At 43.7% G+C, this 24,666-nt stretch overlaps 2 long non-coding RNA genes across 5 annotated transcripts in view; both read right to left on the bottom strand.

Annotated features, from left to right (window-relative positions):
• The window catches only part of LOC115306962, a 210,771-nt gene extending 196,751 nt beyond the window's left edge, over positions 1-14,020 (bottom strand). For 3 of the 4 annotated variants that reach the window (XR_003915509.1, XR_003915510.1, XR_003915511.1), the window contains exon 1: positions 13,819-14,020. This is a non-coding gene — a long non-coding RNA (uncharacterized LOC115306962). Of the gene's footprint in view, positions 1-864; positions 973-13,818 lie in introns of those variants that run through there. The other variant, XR_003915512.1, reaches the window with a different exon arrangement.
• A 3,297-nt stretch (positions 14,021-17,317) lies between these two features.
• Positions 17,318-21,242, bottom strand: LOC115306548. Its single transcript, XR_003915363.1, has 3 exons — positions 21,227-21,242; positions 18,565-18,622; positions 17,318-17,344 (listed from the first exon to the last, which is right to left on the bottom strand). It is a non-coding gene; the product is annotated as an uncharacterized LOC115306548 (long non-coding RNA).
• Between the last annotated feature and the right edge of the window lie 3,424 nt (positions 21,243-24,666).

The following is a 24,666-nucleotide window of genomic DNA, read 5'->3' as shown; positions in this document are numbered from 1 at the left end:
GGCTAGTCCAAATAGATGAGCAGTTAAGTGTAAAATACACATCAAAATTCATTGATTGGGTGGAAAAATATAAAACACCTCATTCATGTTTTATACTGACTACATATTGAGGTGATAACATTTTTGGATGTATTGGGTTCAATGAAATGTATTACTAAAACTCATTTCACCTATTTATTTTTACTCTTTTAATGTGGTTACCACAAAATTCAATATTACACACATGGCTCACATTTGTTGCTTGTGTTATATGCCTATTGGATAACTCTACTGTAAACTACAAGTCAGCAGAAACCAAACAAGACATAGCTTATGCTATAAATTATCTTCTCTGAACCCCTTTCCCCACCCACGTGCAGCTAGAATGGTCTACCAGCTGCTTTAGGTATGTGTGGTACCATTCACCACAGGAGAAACTGGGAAAATCACAGCCAAGTCTAAACGGAATTAAGATGATATCAGGGAGAAAAAGTGCAGAGAACACAGAATAGAAAATTCTGAAACCATTCCCTTTCGACCCTGGAAATTAGAGATATGAAGTCCACTTAAGACCCATGCTAAGACAGAGATCACCTCTTCTCAGCTCAACTCTACCATATTCAACTCACTGACAAAGACCCCCCTGTCTCCCTCCAAGGCATTCTTCTAGTTACCTGTCCTCAGGTTGGTAATGGGAGACCACCATTCCTTCTGTTACCACAGTTGGGTACTTGCTAAAGGTCATTAATCTCTGCAATAAATTTCCAGGGGCTCTGGATGGACGGGCTGGTAGTCTTTGGTCCTTTCAAATGCATAGGTATCATTTATTTCTTATGTTTCCATTAAAAGCACAAGAGGGGAAGTCCCAAAGGGAATAATACTTACGAAATAGAAAGCGATTATCTTTCTTTTTACTCCAACTTCCAAGACGAGGAGGAAAATTCATTGATGAGTATTTATTAACTAATGATGAAAAAGCACTTCAAAAATGAAAATGGCTCTGAAATGCACTGCATTATTCTAATTGCAGAAAATGGAGACGAAAGAGAAAGGGCACTCTGTAAAATGTCCTCCTGCAATTGGCTCCATCCCTCATGGGCCTCTCAGATTCCTTTGTCCCTCCCACGATAATAACTTCGCCTCATGGCCACAGCCAAGAACACATTCTTTGTTTGGTTACATAAGCTTCTAAAAATAGCCATTTATCATGGAAATGCTAAATGACCCTTGAAGATAGTGTTTTGATGGGCTATTAAGTTAGTGTGGTGCTATTTTTTGATACATATTATAATTAAAGATAAAAATCCTTTTTGATGCTTTTCTAACCTTAAAAGTACACCAATTTCATGCTTTGGGCATTTTTATCTTAAAAAACATGAAGAAAAGTTTCCCCAGGGTCAAAGTAGTTTTACCATAGATATGGAGATGAATGTTTTCCTCATTAAGGAGATTTGATGAAAAAAAAAGAGGCTAATTCAAAGTATAATTTTTTCTGTCTAGCAAGGTTTGATAAATGAATTCGGAGTAAAAGAATCTGAGAAATTAGTTGGCAGAATATTTGAAGGAAACCTAATAATGCATGGCTTGTTTCTTAAATCTAGCACTTTAAAACTCCAAATCCTGGGGCCCCTGGGTGGCTCAGTTGGTTAAGCATCTGACTTCGGCTCAGGTCATGATCTCACAGTTCATGAGTCTGAGCCCTGTGTTGGGCTCTGTGCTGACAGCTTTAGAGCCTGGAGCCTGCTTTGGATTCTGTGTGTGTGTCTCTCTCTCTGCCCCTTCCCTACTCATGCTCTGTTTTTCTCTGTCTCAATAATAAATAAACATAAAAAAAAATTTTAAACTCCAAGTCCCAAAAAATAATCTAATTGATGTCTCCCCAAGACCAGAGAGGTTAAGATGCCTGCCAAAGTTACATGGCCAGGCTGCATTTGTCCTGGATCACATATTAATTATCATTCTCCTGGACACCAAGTGAATTAATGATAAAAGCACCTACAACAGAACTTAAGGTCTCCTGGAGGTACAGAAAACCAAGGTGTTAAGATGAGGCTATTGTAGTCGGAAAAAATGTGGAGAAGTCAGGGAGACTTTCTTCACAAAACTCACCAAATGACCAAGACCATGTAAAGAGTCAGGAAGCATTCCTATATAGTAAACTTATTCGGGTGTGGGTTTTTTTCTGTAGCATTCTTTTCACTGAGGTAAAAGGCACACAAAATGCACATAAAGTTAACCATTTTCTCTTTGGTTGTTCTTTTTTAAATTTGTTTTTGCTTTAAGTTTCTTTATTTTTGAGAGAGAGAATGCAGGAGGGGCAGAGAAAGAGAGGGAGAGAAAACCCTAAGCAGGCTCTGCATTGTTGGCACAGAACCTGATGTGGGGCTTGAACTCATGAACCATGCGAGAATCAATCTGCTCTGTTTCCATGGATTTACCTATTCTGGATATTTTATGTAAATAGAATCATACACATAACCTTTTGCAACTGGTTTCTTTTACTCAGCAGAATATGCTTTAGAGATCCATCCACGTGGTAGCCTGTGTTAGTGCTTCAGTCCTTCTTATGGCCAAAAAATATTCTATTGCGTGTCTCACACATTGTGTGTGAGTCACGCAATGGAACAGTACAATTTCATCAATTCCTGATCTGTACGTGAAGTATCTGCGGGAATTTTTGAACTTTAAGACTCTCTGAGAATCCCACCCTCTCTTAACACTCTTAAGAGTCCTCACCTAGAAGCCAGTTATTCCCGGGATTTACCCAAAGGATACAGAAGTGCTGATGCATAGGAGCACATGTACCCCAATGTTCATAGCAGCACTGTCAACAATAGCCAAATCATGGAAAGAGCCTAAATGTCCATCAACTGATGAATGGATCAAGATGATGTGGTTTATATATACAATGGAATTCTACATGGCAATGAGAAAGAATGAAATCTGGCCATTCGTAGCAAGATGGATGGACCTCAAGGGTGTCATGCTAAGTGAAATAAGTCAGGCAGAGAAGGACAGCTACTGTATGTTTTCACTCATTAAGTCTAACAGGAGAAACTTAACAGAGGACCATGGGGAGGAGGAGGGGAGGAAGAAGTTAGGGAGAGGAAGAGAGGCAAATCATGAGAGACTCTTGAATACTGAGAACAAACTGAGGGCTGATGGGGGAGGGGGAGAAAGGGAAGGCGGGTGATGGACATGGAGGAGGGTACTTGTGGGGAAGAGCACCGGGTGTTATATGGAAACCAACTTGACAATAAACTATAAAAAAATAAATAAAATAAAATAAAATACAAAAAAAAAAAAAGAAGAAGAAGAAGCCAGTCATTCCTTGTTCAACAAAAGAGGTCACGGCTTGGGGGCACCTGGGTGGCTCAGGCGGTTGAATATTCAACTTTGGTCAGGTCATGAGCTCATGGTCCAGGAGTTTGAGCCCCACACCAGGCTCTCTGCTGTCAGCAAAGAACTCAGTTTCAGATCCTCTGTCCCCCTCTCTCTCTATCCCTCCCCTGTTCACTCTTTCTCCTTCAAAAATAAATTAGCATTTAAAAAAATGGGAAGCTGTGTGTATACTGCACTAAGTCAGTGCCAGAGCTTTCTTTGTATAATCTGCTATAGTCCACAAACCACTTCTAACAATAACCCTGTGCAGAGTACACCATCTTTATTTTGTATGTGAGGAAACAGACCTAAAGAGCTTAAGCAGCTGTCCAGTGTCACAGCTGGTACATGGCAGATGCAGGACTGGACCCCCTCCCTCTCCAGCCACCCAGCACTGGAGGTCATCCAGCGACCCATGCTAACCAAGTCGTCACTCACCCTATTATTTATAAAATATTTCCACAAATTAAAATTGAAAGAAGGGTCTGCATATTCAGAGAAATAAAAAAGCCTCAGGGTGCCTAGATGGCTCAGTCAGTTAAGCATCTTACTTCGGCTCAGGTCATGATCTCATGGTTTGTGGGGTCGAGCCCCGCATTGGGCTCTGGGCTGACAGCTTCAGATCGTGTCTCCTTCTCTCTGCTCCTCTCCTCCTAGCTCACTCGCTCACTCGCTCTCTCTCTCTCTCTCTCAAAAATAAACATTAAAAAACACATTTTTAAAAAAGGAAAAGCCTCAAGTCCTAACCAAGCTTAACTGTAAGTGCACATTTGTAAGTCAGCCCCTATGGTTCATAAGGCATTTTCCCAAACCAAGCATTTCCCAATTGTATAAATGATTTGTAGATTTTCATATCAGCCCACCCAATACCTAGCTCGTCATGTAGCAGAACTACACGGCATTGCATAATCAGACTTAAAATTCATGTGTTCTATTGTTTTTATGACACACCATGTTCCACTTCGAGAGTGCATTAAAGAGTTCCCAGACGAACCTCCAAAGAAGAACAGGACCAGATATGGGGGTTGGACATACTCTCAGAGCAAAGAGATAGGACATTTCGAAGTGGCAGGGAGAGGTGGAAGAGAGCAGGGACAAGGTTTGTATCTGGCATGTTAGTGGCGAGCAGTAGGCTAATTCCTAATCATAGCCCCAAGTAAGTTTTGAGGTTAAATAGAAACATGCTAGAACGTTGTCATAAGTTTCTTTTCAAAGACCAGACCTTCTTTTTAAATTTTTTAATGTTTTTATTTATTTTTGCTAGAGACAGAGAGACAGCATGAGCAGGAGAGGGTCAGAAAGAGAGGGAAACACAGAATCTGAAGACAGGCTCTAGGCTCTGAGCTAGCTGTCAGCACAGAGCCCAACGCAGGGCTCGAACCCACGAACTGTGAGATCATGACCTGAGCCAAAGCCGGATGCTCAACCTACTGAGCCACCCAGACGCCCCTCAAAGACCAGATCTTCTTAAACCAAAATAACTTCAGCTATTTACAATTATTCTTATTCCTACACACTGGACTTTTTAAATTAATTATAAGATTATCCCTTCTGTTTTTATTTTAAGTTTATTTATTTATTTGAAGAGAGGGAGAGAGAGAGAGAATGAGGGGGAGAGGGGCAGAGAGGAAGAGACAGGGAGAATCCCAAGCAGGCTCCATCCACGCTGTCAGTACAGATCCCAAGGTGGGGCTCAGTCACCCAAACCAGAGCTCATGACCTGAGCCAAAATCAAGAGTCGGACGCTTAACTGACCGAGCCACCCAGGTGTCCCTATCCCTTCTTCTTTAATTGCAATTACTTACCCAGGACAGAAGCCTTTCCATGATACTGTCATAGTACTGGTTTCTAAAAATAGAGTGACTCAAGTCCACGCCTCTACACTGAGGCTCTGAGGTCCCTTCAGGCTCTGAGGTGGGTGTGGAGATCACTTGTCTGGCCAGCAGGCAAGATGAAGTGGGCTGCTCTTCCCCAGAGCTGGATGGTTACAGGTAGACTAGGTTCCACCTGTGAAAGACCCGCCAGCCTCCCATCCCTACCATCTTCTCCTCCTACTAACATCACACCACGCTGTGGAAGAAAGAGAGGTTCCAAGAATGCCTGGCATTTATAGACATGAACTTCATTAGCCAGCCTCACAATGAACTGCGGTTCTAATGCCCAGCCCAAGATACTTTACACCTGATGATAACACATGTGGAGATAGTTTATTTTATTCCCTATAAAGAGTGACAGATAATCTGCATGTACATTGGGGTGGGATTGGAGGCTGGTATATGAGATGAATGTTTTACCCTTCTTCCTAAGGCATTATCATACCTCAGACAGACTGACGGTAGGCATGAATCATACTAGTGGAAGATTTGAAGGCTGTATGTTTGGATTCCCTTAGTGTCTTTCTAAGTGGTTGGGCACATGTTGGCCCTCATGCCCCTACTGCCCAGCTTGTACTATTCAGTGGGTGACCCTGGTAACATTTTGTGGCGCCTGCACTCCTGAGGTATCTTGTAATCCAACCTGAACCTAAAAGCAGATGTCCTGGACTTGAATCCTATATTTGTTACGAATTGGCCACGTGACCTCAGCGAGGCAACAGGCTGGCTATGAGCCGGCATGTCTTCAAGTATGCACGGAAAATAACATTACCTCCTTCTAAGCTTTGCTATGGAAATGAAATAAAGTGACGTATGTGAAAAAGATTTTGAAAACTTTACAGTGCTCTTCAAATAAAACTTCTCGACTCACTTAACAAATGTGAGTCACTATCCAGGCCAAAAGGAGAAATAATCTATATCCTTCCTTGCAGAAGTTTATTACCAGGTTTTCTAAGAAGTCAGAAGCTGTTTCCACCTGGGCAACAATGAAGTGGACATTTGAGTAGTGATCTGATAAAATCAGACCACAGAAAGGGTCACCTGGTGTGTTGTGGGCACGGAGGGCAAGGGCGGCTTATGGTCAAGTGGTTTGATTCCATATTTCACATGTCAGTCTCTGCGGTCCTAGTTCCAGGGACTGAGATGTGAACGCTGTGTTGGTGAAAATCCCATGAAGGAGAAGAGAATAGAACTGCACTAGTCGCCTCCCCGACTCTAGCAACAGTTCTCCATCATTTCATTAAAAAAAGAACAACAACAAAAAAGTAACCCGACCACATACTGCTCAATATGGTGACTGGCTCCTGAACAGTCAAGACGTTATTTTTCAAGCACATTCTTTCGTTGCTTTTCCACCCCCATGGGGCCCTGCTCTAATTCCTGGCCTTCTGAGACCCCGTGGTAGAGCTTCCACAGTGCTGAGCCGATTTTCAAAGTCCCCTTGCTGTATGCATAGAACTGCCCTCCGGAGCCACAGGCAGGCTTGTCGGGGGCTCCAAGGCTGAATTTACTTCCCTCATCTTGGACACATTACTCTCTCCCCACTCCCCCCTTCCCCTCCCCCTCCATTCCTAAATCCTACAGCCATGACAGAAATAAATTAGCTGGAGGTACAGGTCACACCTTGGAGAGCAGTAAACGTTCTGTGGGAAATCAATAGAGAAGATGGGATTCTCAAACAGCTGAAGCAGAAGGAATGATGCATTGATGGCCATACATAAACCAAACAAAGGAGCCTGAGAACAGCCTTCCAGGGAGGGGCCAGTGCACTCTGGGTTCATTTATTCCAACACCTGAACCCAGGACAGCGCTGCAGAAAAGATGTTCCCCAGACACCTGTCTTCTGGAGCTTTCTCCCCCCACCCCCCAGGAAGGTTAAATGTTGCTATGTGAATATTTGTGAAAATTAAAGATGATGCTCAGTTTGTGGATGCTGATGCTGGGCCCCCCACCCCCACCGCAGGAGCCCCCTGGGAGGGTCTGAAGCTGTGTGCATGAGACATATATCTGGTTCCAGACCAACTTCCGTCTATGGCTGCCAACAGCAAAGGCAGGGAGGGATGGTCTATGCAGTTAACCGAGGCAATGTAAGGCCTAAAGCCTGAAGTGTGATGAAACAGAATAAGCTTCAGGCTCTCACTTAGGCCAGGTTCTAGTCCTGGCCTCGCCACTGCAGCAAAAGGTGCTTCGGGAGGCTACCCTTAGAAAACAGATCGAGAGGCGATCGAGAGGATTGGAAGGATGGCGTCCATATACACGTGGTACAAAATAGACACTCACTACCTGCTCCTTGCTTTTCCTCCCCTCCTCTGCCTCATTATGAGGAGCTTTTGAATTTCTGTGGAGCTCCACATCTTGCCTCACCACAGACCTTTCACAAGGTAACCTCTGGTAAAAATGTAATCCAACAGGAAACTCAAGGTCTAGCAAAAAGACGTGGCTCACGGGCTTTCCAAATAGCCACATCCGCATCAGCTACAAAACGCCACCCCAAATAAACGATCTAAAGTGGCATGCTGGGGCGCCGGGGTGGCTCAGTCCGTTGAGCGTCCAGCTTCGGCTCAGGTCAGACAGCTGGCTCAGACCTGGAGCCTGCTTCGGATTCTATGTCTCCTTCGCTCTCTGACCCTGCCCTGCTCACGTTCTATCTCTCAAAAAAAAAGAAAAAGAAAAAGAAAAAATGAAAGTGGCATGCTTGCCGTATGATCACAGTGTCCAAAATACCCCACCCCTAAGAACCTCAAAGAAATTCTGGAAATTGCATCTCTCTGTACTAAGAGCTTTTTTCCCCCTCCTGTATTCTTTTTTTTTACTTCCACAAAGTGTATTTATTGAATGACTTTGTTCTCTTTTCCTCCTCAGTTTGAGCCTAATCTTCCTCTCCCACAAGCTGAATTTCAGTAATGAAACAAATTCTTCCAGTGGGTAAGCCCTTCCTTACAAACGAATATACTAACTTTTCATGTTCTCAGTAATTTTCATTTTTGATTGTGATAGAATATACATACTATAAAATGTATACCCTTGCTCATTTTAAAATATACAATTCAGCATTAAGTTCAACATTCACATTTTGTGCGACCATTGCTAGCATCCATCCCCAAAACTTTCTCATCTTCCCAAACTGAACCCATTAAAGAATTATTCCCCATTTCCCAGCCCCCAGCCCCTGGCATCCATTCTACTTTCTGTCTCTGTGAATTCACCTACTCTAGGCACCTCATATCAGTGCAGTCATACAGTTAACTGCGTGTGTGCCTGGGTTGTTTCACTTAGCATAATGCCCCCAAGGTTCATCCATGTTGTAGCACATGTCAGAATTCCCTACTTTTTAAAGGCTGAATAATATCTGTTGCAGGTATACACCATGTTCTGTTTATCCATGCATCCACTGATAGACACTTGGCTTGCTCCCATCATTTGGCTACTGTGAATAATGCCGCCGTGAACATGGATGTTTGAATCTCTCTTTGAGACCCTGCTTTCAATTATTTTGGGTCTACACTTGGAAGTGGAATTGCTTGATCATATGTAATTCTATGGTTCTCTTTTTTGGGAAACTGCCATACTGTTTTCCACGGCAGTCGCCCCCTCTTACATTCTCATCGACAGGGTACACAATTCCAATTTTTCCACATCTTTGCCAACACTTGTTATTTTCTTTTCAGTAGCCATCCTAATGGGGCGGAGGTGGGGGGTTCTCAGGGAGTATGTGGAAATACACATGTGTCAACAATTTGGTACCCTGGTTTGTTGTTCATTTCTCATTGCATCTGGGAATGTCCTATCGTTGATCAAATTCTGCTCTGGATACATTTTCTTTCTAGTTCCCCTGTCTTTCAATAATCTGGCAAATATTCTGATAGAAGCCAGTTTGCCCTGCTCAGCTAACCAGGCCACTTCCCACCGAAGTGAGGGAAGGAAAAGCCTTTTTAGAACAGAAAAACAGAAAGCACGAGAACTCTCAGATACCAGCGAGGGGGAAGGAAGAACCACACGTAAGGCAAGCTACACTTTAAAACATCACTTTCATGGTCATCCCACCTGAGGAGATTCTAACTGGTCGTCCAATTCTCAGGTGTGAAAACTGAGGTACAGGGAAGTGAAATTAATTTACTCAAAGTCACACAGCTTGGAAATTTGCCAGATTGGCCCAAATCCCAGGCATCTCATCCAAATTCTGTTTTGAAGTTACTGGATACTGCCTAATAGTTACTGGGACCTTCAACTTCTGAAGCTGCAAAACTTTTAAGGACTGATTTGCGAGCGAACAAAAAGAGAATTTTGATTTGTTGTTTAAGTGGAATGGCTTCCCAAAGGCAGGTAGTGTGCAAGGAGCTACTTAAGCACTAATTCTTTGTGGGGACAGACTTGCCCAACTCTGGACAATATATGCTGATGGATCCCAGATTTAGCCAAGCCCGGCATCTCTCATCGAAGGAACTCGCAGAAATACTATTCATTAGCTGAGAGACTACTGGACCACAACTGCCTTTTTCCACCTAAAAATGCTCCTAACTCTACATGGTATTGTATACTCAGTTGGTCAATCCTGTGAACTCCCTTTACCTCAGTGGCCCTATACCCTCTCCTATCCCAGAAGATTTCCTCCTCTTTAAACTCCCCAGGGATACTGTGAACTTAAAGAAGCCAAGGCTGGTAAAGCATAAAATCTAGTGGAGGGTACATAATAGATGCTCAAGAAACCAACACACATCGACATTCCCCAACCTCCAACAGTGACCTTCCCCTCCCAACACGGACCAGTGACTGAAGGCCCATGGTAAGGCACCTAAACTCTAAAGCATTTAGGAAGGTCAAATGGACATTTAAATTCTTTACTCATCAGCCACTGTCCCTGCAGTTGGCTTCCCACTTGGGTACCATCAGGCCTGTCCTGATGGGTGCACTTAAGTTTCTCAGTACCACTTGTTCAGCCACATTGAACGTGCTCCAGGGGGAGTGTCTCTGCCCTAGTTTGGTTTTGCAGGGCTGCAATGTGCACTGACAGCCCTCTCTATGGGGAAACCTCACCTACAAAGCTAATTTGGTAAGAAGTGGACCCTGGACCTTTCTCTCTCTAAGGGGATCTTTCTAACATAATGCCATGTGTCAGCTCAGACCCCCCCATCTAGCTCACAGCCCAGTCACTGCTGGTCAGAAGGGCCAAGAAACACAAAACCGTGTCCATTTTATAGCCTGTGAGCGCAAGTGCTCCCATTTTGTTTTTCAATGCCCACCGGACCTATGAGCCCGGAATAACCCCTGGCTAGCCATCCTTTCCTTCAGAGAGACATCTCACATGCAAGCAGTCTGATCAGCAGCAAGTAAAGGCCACCGGAGATAACCTGATTTGAGTCAATGGTCTTCCTTACCCCAGACACATCTGCCTGGCTAACCCCCCACCAGCCTCTCCAGAGGCAGAGAGGAAGAACACCACTTTTGCCCTCACTAATTCCCCACGAGTGAGCACAATTTTTTGTATTTTCAATAACAACGCATTCAGCCCTTATTCACAAAACGATGACCACTCACTTAACACAGCTTCTCTGAGAATCCGGGAGTTGAGCTAAGAGCTGATCGGGGTTTGCACAAAGAGTAACCAGCACTCACCGTGGGTGAAACAGAACACAAAATACAACAGGCATCATCATTCAGAACACTGGAGCATCACCAGTCATGAATGTCATGTGACATATGTCATGTTACATATGTCATATATGTCATCTCATGGGATCCTCCAGCACCCCCTTTTTTAGGAATGCCCATTCTACCTACAAGGAAAATGAGATGCAGAGAAATCCAGCGAAGCCTGGACACTTCATCACTAAGCCATAGAGCACACACATCGGGGTTCTACAGATGATTCAGAGCCAGCTTCCCAACTCCCTAAGGGTGACTGTCTATAACTCTTGCAGCCTGAGTTTTCTCCTACATTATGGGACAAACAGTATTTCAAGCCCGTGACACACTTTCCCCCTTGGTGAACCATGGGACTACCCTCCCAAAGTCAGGAACCCCGAGGTCCCCACATAGATTCAGGACAGCTTCGGATTCCAAACCCTGAGCCGGGCAACCTGAATGAGTGCCCACCCAGCCTCTGATCAGAGGCAGCAAGTCATTCCGTCTTTCAGTTTTGTCTTTTGGCAGATGAAAATGTCAACACTGGTCCCTTCGATTTTAACAGGTGGCATCAAAGATAAAAGAAAGACGCGAAAGTTCCCCCGAAGGGTCTGAAGGGCTTCTCCAATTTTAAGAAACCATTATACTAACAGATTCAGTTGGAGAGACTGTTGTACAGAATAACTGCCTGTTGTCCAAACCCTCAAAGTGAATGGGGAAACTGAGTCCAAGATGCAGGAACTCATCTCAAATCATTCCTCTTAGGGTGTAAGTGAGGTCTTAAACTGGACCTTGAAGGCTCTGTGTGCCGGGTCTAACTCTGCTGTGGACAAACCACTGCACTTGACTACAAGATAAGGACATGATACTTGCCTCCCCCAGTCCCATGGGTGGGGCGTGGGCAGGACACAAAAACACGCAGAAAACTCCAGACGAGAAAACCTCTGGGAAATGTTCTATGTGTTTTTAAAACAGTGACAACAGACTTTGCTTCTCCCACCCACTTTCTCTGGTCACAATCTAAATTTCATCCAGATGTGAACACAAAGAGGTCTTTGGGTTCCCTTTGTGCATCCAAAAGTTTCAGTGCCATTTTTCAAGACATAGGTCATAAAGGTGGTAGAGCATTGGAGGGGGGTGCATGGAGAGGAAAGGGGAATCAGAGGGAAGAATGCTCCAGAACATGTGCCTCCTCTTTTTCTAAACAGACGGAGCCAAGGCAGTGAAAGGGTCCCTGACTCCAGACAAACGCCCCTGGCCATGGAAAGCCTTCAAGCTGCGCCGTCCCGGAACCCAGACTGCGTGCACACACACTCGCACACACACGTTCACGGAGAACTGTGCTCTCCCATCCCCGAAAGGATTTGTTGTTTCAATTAAACTTATCAAGATCTATGCCACATGTTAAGGAAGAAAGGAAAAACCAAAACAAGCCTGAATTACTGTGGCTGTCTCCTTGGGGATCAATCTATAACAAATAAACCACCATCTATGCGTCGGAGTAGCTATTACTTATGAAAAGCAGAGGCAGGTGCAGAATTGCAGCAATTGGTACTAAATCAAAGCCCTGGGAGCAGAAGGAAGTGGATTTAGATACATCCACTTAGCTTCTCTTCTTAGGTCTAAATCATAAGACGGGGAGCAGATCACAGGCCTGGCGGGGTCTGGTCTCTTCTTCCTCGTCTCCCCTGGGGCCCCCTTCCCACTTTGCTCCCTGCTTCAGCTGCTCAGTAAGAACAGATGGACAGAAGTTAAAAAGAGCAAGGTCAGCTCATCTCATCGGTGAAGTCCTATTTCACACCCTGCCCCACCTCTATCATCCCTTTCTGGGACATAAAGATGGAGAGCGAAGGGCGGGACGGGGGTGGGGACTGCTACATCTGATTCCCTATGGGACTACGGTATTTCCATTTACATCCCCTGAATAGCTAGCTGGTCAGTCTGATCTACACATTGAGAATATGTGATGCTTTGTAATCCAGCAAATATTTAATCCTTGACTGTCAATAATCCCCGCCTGGCCGTTCTTATTTTGAAAAGAAACAAATCCCCTCTTACTCCTAAAATTCTTGAATAAAACTGAACTACTTTAGCCCAGGATGCACCGTTCCTTCAAGAGGCCATGTGGCTTCATGACCTCGCTCCCCGGACGCTTTACAGGGGCCACCTTTGCTAACTTGCTTTTTCTGAGACCCTAACATCTCTCTCATCTGCGTTTTCTGTGTTATCGCCTTTGATATAGAAGCCAGCACCTCTAAAGCCTGATCGACTTTCTGTTCATTCAAAAGTAAAATTATGAATCTAAACTAAACCAGGGAGTACAGAGCATGCAAAATTTTTTGCATTCACTGCTTATATTCACCAGGAAGTTCTTGATTTCACGTCTCCACTACAAACCTTGTTTCTGCCTCTCTCAGAGTGCTGTTTCCCTCCAAAACTGCATTAAAAAAAAAACTCGACTCCTACACAGATTCTAAAAACACAGTCTCCTTTTCTCAGAGTTACAGCTGAACACTGTGAGAAATTCACATTACACACAGAAAGAGAGGGCTCGCCTCTCCAGGAGGGGCTCACAATGCCGCCTCAAAGCCCACCAAAAGTTCCAAAAACAACAGCAGCAAAAAACAAACTCTCTTTCATCTTTGGCAGTAACAAAAGCAGTAACTTCCACCAAACTAACCCACGCCAAGAATTAATGTAACACAGAACACATCCACATCCAGACCATTATGGCTACATCAGCTCACCACAATATTTGTTTGAAAAACACATAATTTGTGGTAGAGAGAGAGAACTTCTAATACAGAAAGAGGCTCTTTCAAATGCAAATTAACCAAAAGACATATTTTCCCTGTGTTTGGAAAAATCACTCCAACATATGAAAAGCATACTTTTTGTGTGGAAAAAAAAAAAGGTGTACACCCACTCGGTTGAAAAGGCAATTAAATTTGCTGTAGATTACCTTCACAGTTGAGAAAAGTTAACTCCTGGTCCCATAAGTCCATAAGGACTTTATTAGCATTCACTGACCTACGCAGTCTTCAGCTCCCAGGTAGCAAAGTTTCTTTTCTTCTCCACTGAAATGCTCAGGTGGACACTGAAGGACAGTGTATTACTGAACTGATCAGAAATGAATATTGTTTCCAATCTTCTGGCGGAGAGAAAGGAAGGAAAAGAAAGAAAGGCAGAGAAGGAAGGAAGGAAAGAAAGAAAGGAAGGAAGAAAGGAAGAAAGGAAGAAAGGAAGAAAGAAAGGGCAAAATGCAGTCTAATCGAGCATTCTTTCTGGTAGGAAAAAAAAGTAAATCCAGTATTCTGGAACGAGTTCAGACGTAGCTTGACAGGCTACAGGAGAATTTACACTGAGCATGCTTAGCCCCGCACGGTTTGCATGAGACACTCTTAATGAATATTACTTCCTTCCCACTGGCTATCCCTTCTGGAAGTCCACACCCACTCCTCTTTCAGAAGTCAGGCATTTAGCGTCAGCCAAAGTCCAGAAAACATGCTTAGGCAGAGACAAGGCCCCACTGATCCATAAACTTTCAGGTTGTGACCTGCGGGGTCAGTCTGACAAACAGAACACGGGGGTGAATTTTCTCTGCTCTTGGTTATAGTCTCAGCTTTGTGCCTGTCCTGAACTGCAGTTTCCCCGGAGAAAAGAAAAAGAGACAGCTTTCTTGCTAAAGAACACCGCGTCCTGAATGCCCTCCCGGACTGAGCTTCCAAAGCCAGGGACGTGGAGTAAGAGTCATTTGCATCCTAAAGCAACAGGAGGGTTGAGCTTCTGGATAAAATTGTTCGAAAATTTCTCCCCACCATGTATTCTTTCTGATAACTGGTGCATCACCTCTGTCTGAAATGCTACACCCCAGGGCACAACCTGAAAATATGTTCGAAATTCAGATTTGATCTGCCATGCTGTGTAGGTCGCACAAAGAAACGGTTCTATTTTTTTAACAATGGTGTCCCTTTGTCTCTTCCTAAATCTCTCTGTCCTCTTTATTGACAAGAGAACTGAAATTCTGGAAATTTAAAAAGAGACGACCCCTTGGACAGTCAGAAGGCAGAATTCTGTCAATAGAAAGGGTTAAGGGGAGGAGGAGAAGGGAGAGAGGTAAGGAGAGGGCATAACATAGACAGCATAGGAATGGAAGGGCATTTTATATTTAAAATAATAATAATGATGATAAGGATAAGGATAAGGATAATAATATTTTTTGTTGTCCTCATATTTTCTGGGTGCCATTTATATGTTTCTATTCTTTAACAAATTTCAAATCATAAACATTATTAAATACTCTTGGAATTAAAGTGGGTATTTGCCTGGACACATACATAGCACACACGCGCGCACGCACACACACACACACACACACACACACACACACACCCCTTGTGTTTGAAAAGAAGTGACGTCACAGAGAGTCAAAGGCAAGAGCAATGCTCCAGATGTATGAAGAAAATTGGTGCAGACAGCCTCTAAGGCAAAGCCTGTCTGGCTAGCATTGATTGTGTTGATCAATAAAAGGGACTTCAATGTACCTTATGAGGAAACCCTTTGCCTGTCCGTACCTAGAACTTTCTCAGCAACTAAGTGCTCTGACATGTTCCCCTTATCAGAGATCCTCGTCTGCTGTTGAATAAATAAAATTTTCTCAGACATATTTTCCTTCCTGTAATTAGAAGGTTTTTGGAGAGGTTAGGCATGGGGGTTGTTTGTTTTGATGCTTTGCCAAGAGGAAGAATACAGTTTAGCCCCCTCGTCCAACTGTGTTTATTTGTACTGTGACAAAGCAAGCTAAGTTGTTCGGCAGTTAGAGGAAGCCCAAGAGAAACCGAGTTTTGAAAGGCAAAATCATCTTCATGGCCTGGCATAAAGTACTTGTAAAATAGGAAGGACATGTTTTCATTTGACCTAAAATGATCACCTGGAGAGCAGAGAGGTCCCACAGCACAGAGGGGAGAGACCCTTGTTCAAGGCCGGTGCTCTGACCTGGAGGCAGCCTTGCCTCTGGGCCATCAGGCTACACTGCTTTCTGGTTTTCTCCCAGGAGGATGGGCACACATCCCTCTTGATGGAAACAGTCATGCTTTTTCCAGCTTGAATTGTGAAGCTGTGATTGTCTTTACGATGATAACACACCCATAACAAGTATTTGCTGAGCCCCTATCTAGATACTTCCCCGGCCATGTAATGGGTGGTGACTAAGATGGACATAGCTCCCATCCTCAGGGAGCTTACACTCTGGTGAAAATGTGAGTGAATGAATGAATGAATGGATGAATGAATGAATGAATGAATGAATGAACAAATAATAACAAATATATTCACAAACTGTAGTAAGTAAAGAGAGGGAAGTAAAAGGGAAATGATGAGACAGTCATGGAAACCAAGGCATGTGGGTCAGGGGCGAGGAGCCATGGAATCAGGAAAATGAGAGGCACATGTTTGGGGAAATAATCATTAGCCAACACAATATGTACTAAAGAGAAAAATATGTGAGATGGTTTGGTGAAGGCCCTGAATGCAAGATTATGGCATTTGGATTGAATGTGGTATATAATGGGAAGCCGCTGAAGGATTTTTAGAGGAAAAACCCTAAGTACCCCTATTCATTTAAAAATCTGAAATGTTAGGGGTGCCTGGGTGGCTCAGTCAGTTAAGCGTCTGACTTCGGCTCAGGTCATGATCTCCCAGTTCATGGGTTCAAGTCTCGCATTAGGCTCTGTGCTGACAGCTCAGAGCCTGGAGCCTGCTTCAGATTCTGTGTCTCCCTCTCTCTCTGCTCCTACCCTGCTCACTTGTTCGTGCTCGCTCTCTCTCTCCCTCCCTCTCAAAAATAAATAAAACATTTTTTTAAAAATTGATATGTTAGTAGAATATAGCCAGTTATAGGATAGATTGGGAATTAACATAAAAAGCTCAGTTTTTTGTAATGGCCTAGATGAGGCCGAGGGACAGAACCTAATCTAGGACGATGCAATACTGACAGATGATAACGTGAGAAGCAATATGGAAGCAAAACTGATAAGCTTTGACAATTTGACAGCTCACTGGGTATGCAGATGAGGGTGAAGGGGCATATAAGGGGAACCCCAAGAGATCCTACCTCAGTAGCTCTGAGAATGGTGATGCCTTGAGCAGAGATCAAGAAAAATGGTGGGAGGGTCATGACTGACAATACGGCAGCTCAAACATGGATGGTGGTATATTGAGTTTAAGAGTTGCAACGATATCCAGTCTACATTATTATTTTAGTCAGGAATTATGTTTAGCTATTAATAGAAACCTGATTACAGTCTCTTCAACACCTACAGACTTATTTTTCAGACATTTGAAAGAAACTTGGAGGTTGATGGTCCAAAACTTGGCTGCCAGGGACCCAAGGCTTTTTATTTTTTTGCTCCAGCACCCTTAATGTGTGGTGTCCACCCTCAGATTGGCTTTCTAGTCCAATATGAATGCTGGAGTGCCAACCATCACATCTGCATTTCATCAATGAGAAGGAAGCAGGGAAGAGAGAAAAAGTAAAAATGACTGCTGTATTCGCTTTGTATCACTGCTGATCCTCAGCCCCCACCACCTCTCCCACCCTTCCAGAGGCAGCAACTCCAAGGTTAGAATCCTGACTAGGAAGAAATGAAACCCTGAGAGCTGGGGTGGGGACGTCTGCATTGATCTATTGGAGATCTAGGATTCCGATTCCTCTGGACCTCCAGGACCTGCAGCAGTGGCCCCTCCTCCCTGTTAACAGCTGGCATTTATGCCTTTTTTGAAGACAATCCAGAGGCCTTGGATTTGCAAAAGAACCTATGCTTCATACAGGACCTACAGACAGCCACGGAGGTGATGAATAAAAAGTGTCTTTTATTAACCCCAAAGTAAAGGTGATGGGCAACCAACAAGGAAGTTGCTTAATTCATAGGACAAAACAAAAGTCAAGAACAGATGATCAGGAAACTGAAGATAACCACTCTACTAAAAATTAACGATCTTGTCAGCAGTTTCTAGAGTAGATCCAGAACCTTTGATTGAAGGAGAGGCTAAGTTCCCATGAAGAACATTTATGAAACACAGCAAGTATATATGAAAATAATTTTCCCAACTGTTCCTAAAAAGGCAAAGCGATAGGACTAAAGCCATTTATTGAGAAAAGGGGACTGAGGAGGTATTCTGAGAACACATTGAAAGCTCAGCCTTCACGGCCACCCTGTTGGAGAGGGGGCTTTGGGGACCAGGGACTACATGGAGTCTTGTCCCAGGTCCAAATTATAGTAACTGCATTTATTCACAGGCCCACCCAGTGATCATTTCTCTGACAGTCAAATGTATAATCAGAACTTTAAAATTGGCAGGAGCCACACCTTAGCTCCTTGGACTGTGGAATAAGAGTTACCTAGTGATTAATCCAAGAGGAATCATCTCCTCTGGCTAAGATAGTAAATCCAAACAGTACTTTATCTCAGGGGGCAATGGCAGAGAAAATGCACCCTCAAGACCCAAAAATGCAGGGGTAACGAGCCCCATCATACCCCATTTAATCCAGCAGTCTGGACCCTTCAAAACCCAGATGGATTGTGATGGATGACATGATAGACAGAAAAGTTGACCAAGTAGTAACCCCAACTGCAGCTACTTTGTGAAATGTGGGACCTTTGCTAGATGCACAGAGCCTTAAGTATATGCTGTTCCGAAAGCCACTTACCTGGCAAATGTGTTCGTTTCCATCTCTATCAGAAGGTAGGGTCAGAAGCAATTTGCATCTGCGTGCAATGGAAAAAGTATACACATACACATCTGACCCAAAGTTACCCTTCCTCTCTATTGTCTAAAAGTAACAAACAGTTTGGATATTTCATAGAACACCACGTTATTCCACTATATTGATGAGATCCTGTTAGTCCAGCTCGATGAACAAGAAATGGCAAGTATTGGAAGTCTTAAAACAACACATGTGCTTCTGATAGCTGGAAAAAAATATTACAAAGAATTAGGGGACCACCATATCAGTGAGGTTTTGGGGAGATCAGTGTTTTGGATCATGCTGGAACTCTCTCTCTGAATTAAAGTACACATTGGGGTGACTGGGTGGTTCAGTGGGTTAAGCATCCAACTGCAGCTCAGGTCATGATCTCACAGCTGGTGAGTTCGAGCCCCGCATCAGGCTCTGTGCTGACAGCTCAGAGCCTGGAGCCTGCTTCGGATTCTGTGTCTCCCTCTCTCTCTCTGCTCCTCTCCAAAGCATGCCTTCTCTCAAAATAAATAAACATTTAAAAACGTTTAATAAATAAAGTATGTATTATTGCACTGTGTGTCTTCTACCACTGAAAAGGAAGATATGCCCAGTAAAACATTCCACATTCCATAGGCAGCATATTCTACTTTTAGGATGCTGCTCCGACCCATTTATCTAACATAGAAGTCTTCCAGCTTCGACGAAGCCCTGGAACAGGAATCAAGACCACACTGCAGGAAAAACCAACCACTTGGCCATATGGCCCAGAAGAGCCTATGATACTAGACATTTTATCTACTATAAGAAAAGACATCATATGGACTCTACAGCAAACTTGGACAGAAGAATCACAACACAAACTCTTAGGGATCCACAGCAAGGCTCTGCTTTCTATAACAGATACCTCATTACTTTGACACAACACTCCTTGCATTGCTACTGGACCAAATGCAAACCAGCATGTTTGGGATCAGCATGAGCCAAGACATTATAGAGATACAGAATTTGACCACTGGACATTAAGGGACCATATGGCCAGGGCTATCCATTATGGACTGGATTCGATCAACCAACTGTAAGAACTAGAGGGGGAATCTATGTTTTGTAAGGTCAGGAGGGCTCAATGGCCATTCACTGTAAGCTGGAAGTGGAGCACCAGGATCAGGCATCAACAGTACTGAAGGCACACCAAGGTGCATGAGCAGATGGACACGACCCCTGTGTCATCCACCAATGCCCATCTCTGACCTACACCTCATAACCTATGACTGCATGAGGTGGAGAGAATCTGGCAGAGGATGAAAATTTTCTAAGTTCAGTTCATGACTGTGCTGGTTCGGTCTGTGGTTGGAAGATAGGCATGGGTAGTGGCTGTAACATAGCCCCACTCCAAGATGGCACCAGAAGACCACTGTGGAAATTTCTCCTAATAGGCTTCAGATGAAGAATCTGTTCATGTACTTGGTGTGGAAAGAGAAGTGGCCTGGGGTGAAAATATACATGGACTCAGGGTCAGTAATGACTGATTTGGCTTATATTGGTTAGAACAAAGAAAGTCTGGAAGATTTTGCATAGGTTGGGGGGAAAGGGCATGGGAATGGGAATATAGCAAAAAAAATCACAAAGTATGAAAATCATTATTGCTGGCTATGCCCACAAGAGGGCACCCACATGGAATGAACACTAAACAAGCAATAATTAATCCAGCTACCACAATCCAGCCTAATAGGTTTATTAACAAAGTAGCAATGGTGCTATTGGATGGAGACTCTTCATGGGCCCAACAGCATGGAATACAACTCAGTAGTGCTGATCTAACTACTGATGCTGCCAAACACGAAGCCTGCCAGCCACAGAGACAAACAGCCAGCCCTTGGTATAACCTTATCACTGGAGAAGACCAACATGATGTCAGTGGCAAGCTTATTCCACCAAATCTTTTTCCTGCTGGAAGAAGCAGCAATTCCTCTTTACAGGACACCCCCAAACCGAGTATGGGTCTGCCTATCTTGCCCAAAAGGTCTTGGCCAGCACCACCATCTAAGAGCGTACAAAATGTTTGATCCATCAGCACAAAATGGCACATGGTGTTAACTATACCAACACACCTGATGTAAAGGGAGGTATGACAAAGAGCGTGTGACCATAGGAACCCCCAGTCCTGTCAGATAAGGTACCACACCAGCTTGGAGATGATATTCTGAAAGGATGGGGTGCTATCCTCCAGGACACAGTATATACCATAATGCAAAGGCTACTCCATGATCCCATGCCCCCAGTATATAGAATGCAAGGGTCTAGACACCAAGTGGCCCTGCTTACCAGCACTCCCAGGGACCCACTTGACTATATGTGCTTCCTGTACCCAGAGTTCTGCTCCACACTTTAAAGGTCCTCATTCCCCAATGGAAATCTACCAGGGGACACATTATGACCCCATTCAACTTTAAGCTATGCCTGTCTGTCACCTAGACACTTCAAGCTTGTACCAAAGCTTGTACCAAAATACAAGCAGTCGAGGAAGGGTGTCATCATACTGGTAGAAGAACTTGACTCTGACCATCAGGAGGAGGTAAGTGGCTCTTCCAAAAGGGAAAAGTGAAAACTACGTGTGGCAATGAGGTGATCATACCTTGCATCTCTTGGTACATGTCTGCCCAATGTCGATGGTAAACGGACAAATGCAGCAGCCAAATCTGGAGAATGGCTTGGTCACCAGAAGCTCAGACATCTCGTATATAAAAACCTGAGTCATACTTCCAAGTAAGGCATCTAGATAAGCAGAGGTACTAGCCAGGGGAGAGAAACATCTAGAATGGGTATAGATTAGGGAGATGATGAATAACAGTAGCAGTCTCTAGACCAGCTACAGAGGTGGGATTAGTCCCACTAACTTTTATTATCTGTTTGCCCAGGAAAAGAGATGAATCAGACGAATCAGGATCCTGGAAGAGCTCTTCCTAGAAATAGTAAACTTAGTAACATAAGCAGTGCAAAGGATAAACTGTAGTGGATTCTGTGGTATGCTATCTGCTACCTCCCCTAAAAATGGAGGCACTCATTACCTCACATACTGGGTGTATTGACTACTGGCATTTCATAGCTAAGTCCCTCTTGGAGAGTTCCCTTTACTCAAAGGAAGTCTCCTTGCCCAAGGCCGTGCCTCTTCCCTAGAAGAATTCCATATCTAAATATCCACAGAGGGGCACAGATGTCCAGTCCCTTTGCCTCAGTCTTGGGAAATGGAGAGTTCCCAGCTTCCTGTAAGATTGTCTGAGACCTTAGTTGCAACAGCATGGCTGTTCGGCCTCTCCTCCAAACCCTCCCACCTTCCCTCCTTCACAGATGTTTCCTCTGAAAGAAGTTATGGCTCAGCAAACTTCCGGCACACAGATCTCCATCTCAGAGTCACTTTTCTTGGAACCCAATCTGATCTGGCAAAATCTAAAAACCCTGGCTAATTCCAATTTTTCACCCACTCCACGCCTGAACCCAGGCAACCAAAGATAGCTGGAGAAGAGAACCTAAGTATGCCAAGTCGTGTCATCCTACATTCGTGCTCATGCAACTGCATATGGGCCCTTCACGCTCCCCAGAAATCATTCTTTTTCTTCCCTAATCCGTGCTTTTTTCTTTTTCACTCCAAGACAGCTTTCTTGGATTGTCTCCTCTAATTTTCAACCTCTCCTTTCCCACCTTCACTCTCTGATAGTCAATCTTGCTTTCTCCTATCATGGGGTGGGGGGGGGAACGATGAAGCAAAAGAATTTGAAAAAAATCTCAAACCCCAAATCTACCAGGATCAGTATGACTATACTCTACCTCCTCTGTTATCATCGTAGACAAATTATCCATACTCCCAGCAAGGCAAATCCCTCCGCCTATGCACTAAATTTCCATTTTCTAATGCTTACTCCAAGGCATTGTTCCACTGGGATCACCTAACTCCTCTTCCCTTTAGGTCAACTGCAGTATCATTAAGTATGCTGATCTATCTCTGATCTTAAAAAAATAAATCTTTCCTTAATCCAGTTTCCCCATCCATCTATTTCCTTATTTTTCTCCCTCTTCATACTACAACTTTTGGAAAGAGTTTTCCACTAGTTGTTCCTAATATTTCTCACTCATTCTTTATCTTTATTGAGATATAATTTACACACCATAAAACTCACCCATTTAAAGTATGCAATTCAATGGTTTTAGCATTCACAGAGTTGTGCGACCATTAGCACAATCAAATTTTAGAACATTTCATGGGGCGCCTGGGTGGCTCAGTCAGTTGGGCGTCCGACTTCAGCTCCAGTCATGATCTTGTGGTTCATGAGTTTGAGCCCTGCATCAGGCTCTATGCTCATAGCTCAGAGACTGGATTTGCTTAGGATTCTGTGTCTCCCTCGCTCTCTGCCTCTCCCCCACTCATTCATTCTCTCTCTCAAAAATAAATAAAACATTTTGAAAAGTTTAGAACATTTCTAAACATTCAACCCCAAAAGAAACCTCCTTATCAATTAGCTCTTATTCCCAATTCATCCCTGTCTCCTGTTCTCCAGACCCTAGCAACCGCCAATCTACTTTTTGTCTCTATAGATTTGACTATTCTTGACTTTTCCTATGAATGGAAATCAATCTGTAATCTTCTATGACTACATTCTTTCACTTGCCGTAATGTATTCAAGGTCCACCCATGTTGTATCATGTATCAAAGATGCATTCCTTTTCACTGCCCAAGCAATATCCCACAGTAAGGATGTACCACATTTTATGTATCCATTCATCAGATGATAGGCATTTAGATTGTTTCCACTTTGGGGCTATTATGAATAATACTGCTATGAATATTCACGTACAAGGTTTCATGCTTTCAACCTCTCCTTTCCCACCCTCACTCTCGGCTCGTTCATCTTGCCAATCTTCATGCAGATGTATGGGATTATTAGGTCATGTGATAACTCCATGATTAATTTTTCTGAGGAACTGACAGGCCATTTTCCAAAGTAGCAGCACCATTTTATATTCTCACCAGCCGTGTATGAGGGTTCCAATTCTCCAGATCACTTCCTCACCAGTTCATGTTATTATCCATCATTTTTATTATATCCATCCCAGTGGGTGTAAGGCGGTAGCTCACTGGGGTTTTGGCACATTTCCCTGATGCCTGATGAGGGTGATCATCTAGCTCCCATTTTTTCTGAAGCACGCTTCATCAAGTTTTTGTCCCCCTCACTCCCCTGAAATGGCCTTTCCCAAGGCGACCAGTGACCTCCTCGCTGCTGTCTTCGAAGGTCATTTCTCAGTCCTCATCTTTGTTTACCTATCAGTAGCTTTTGACGTAAGTGAAAAGTCTCCTTGAAACACTTCATATTCTTGGCTTCCAGGACAACATGTTATCTTTGTTTTCCTCCTCTGTTTCCAGCTGCACCTATTTATTTTCTTTTCCTTGTTTGTCCTTAGCTCTCTGACTTCTAAATATTAGATTCCCCCAAGGACCTGTCTAGGATGTCTTCTTTCTTCCCAGCTGCACTTCATTCTTTACATAATCTCATCTGTGATGTACATAAGCGCCTCTAGATTCATGACTTTAAATGCCATCTATATAGTAATGATGACTCTTGGTATAATGCTATCTTCAGCCTCTCCCCCTATATCTGAAACTCCCAATTTAACATCACCACTTGGCTGTTGATGAGGCATCAAAACTTAACAGGCCCCAAACTGAGTTCCTGTTGTTTTTCACAAGACCAGATCCTTTCCTTTCTCAATTTACAGCAGCTTACTCAGGCTTAAAAACTGGGAGCTATTCTGGATTCTTCCTGCTCTCACCCTTCATGTCCAAAGTACCATGAGCTTCTGTGGCTCGCCTTCATAACCAATCTTGAATTTGACCACTTGTCCAGTACTGCCACTACTTTGGTTCAAGTCAATATCATCTCTCACCTGGATTGTCAAAATAGCCTCCTAAATGGTCATCCTTTTCTGCCCTTGACTCCCTGCAGTCATTTCTCAACATAATAGCCAGAGTGGTTCTGTTAAAACCTAAGTCAGAATGTATTTCTCCTCTGCTCAGACTCCTCT

This window comes from Suricata suricatta, chromosome 11 (assembly GCF_006229205.1).
Source record: "Suricata suricatta isolate VVHF042 chromosome 11, meerkat_22Aug2017_6uvM2_HiC, whole genome shotgun sequence".
Lineage (NCBI taxonomy): Eukaryota > Metazoa > Chordata > Mammalia > Carnivora > Herpestidae > Suricata > Suricata suricatta.
The sequence above is the reverse complement of the archived record's forward strand: the minus strand, read 5'-3'. Positions and strand labels throughout refer to the sequence as shown.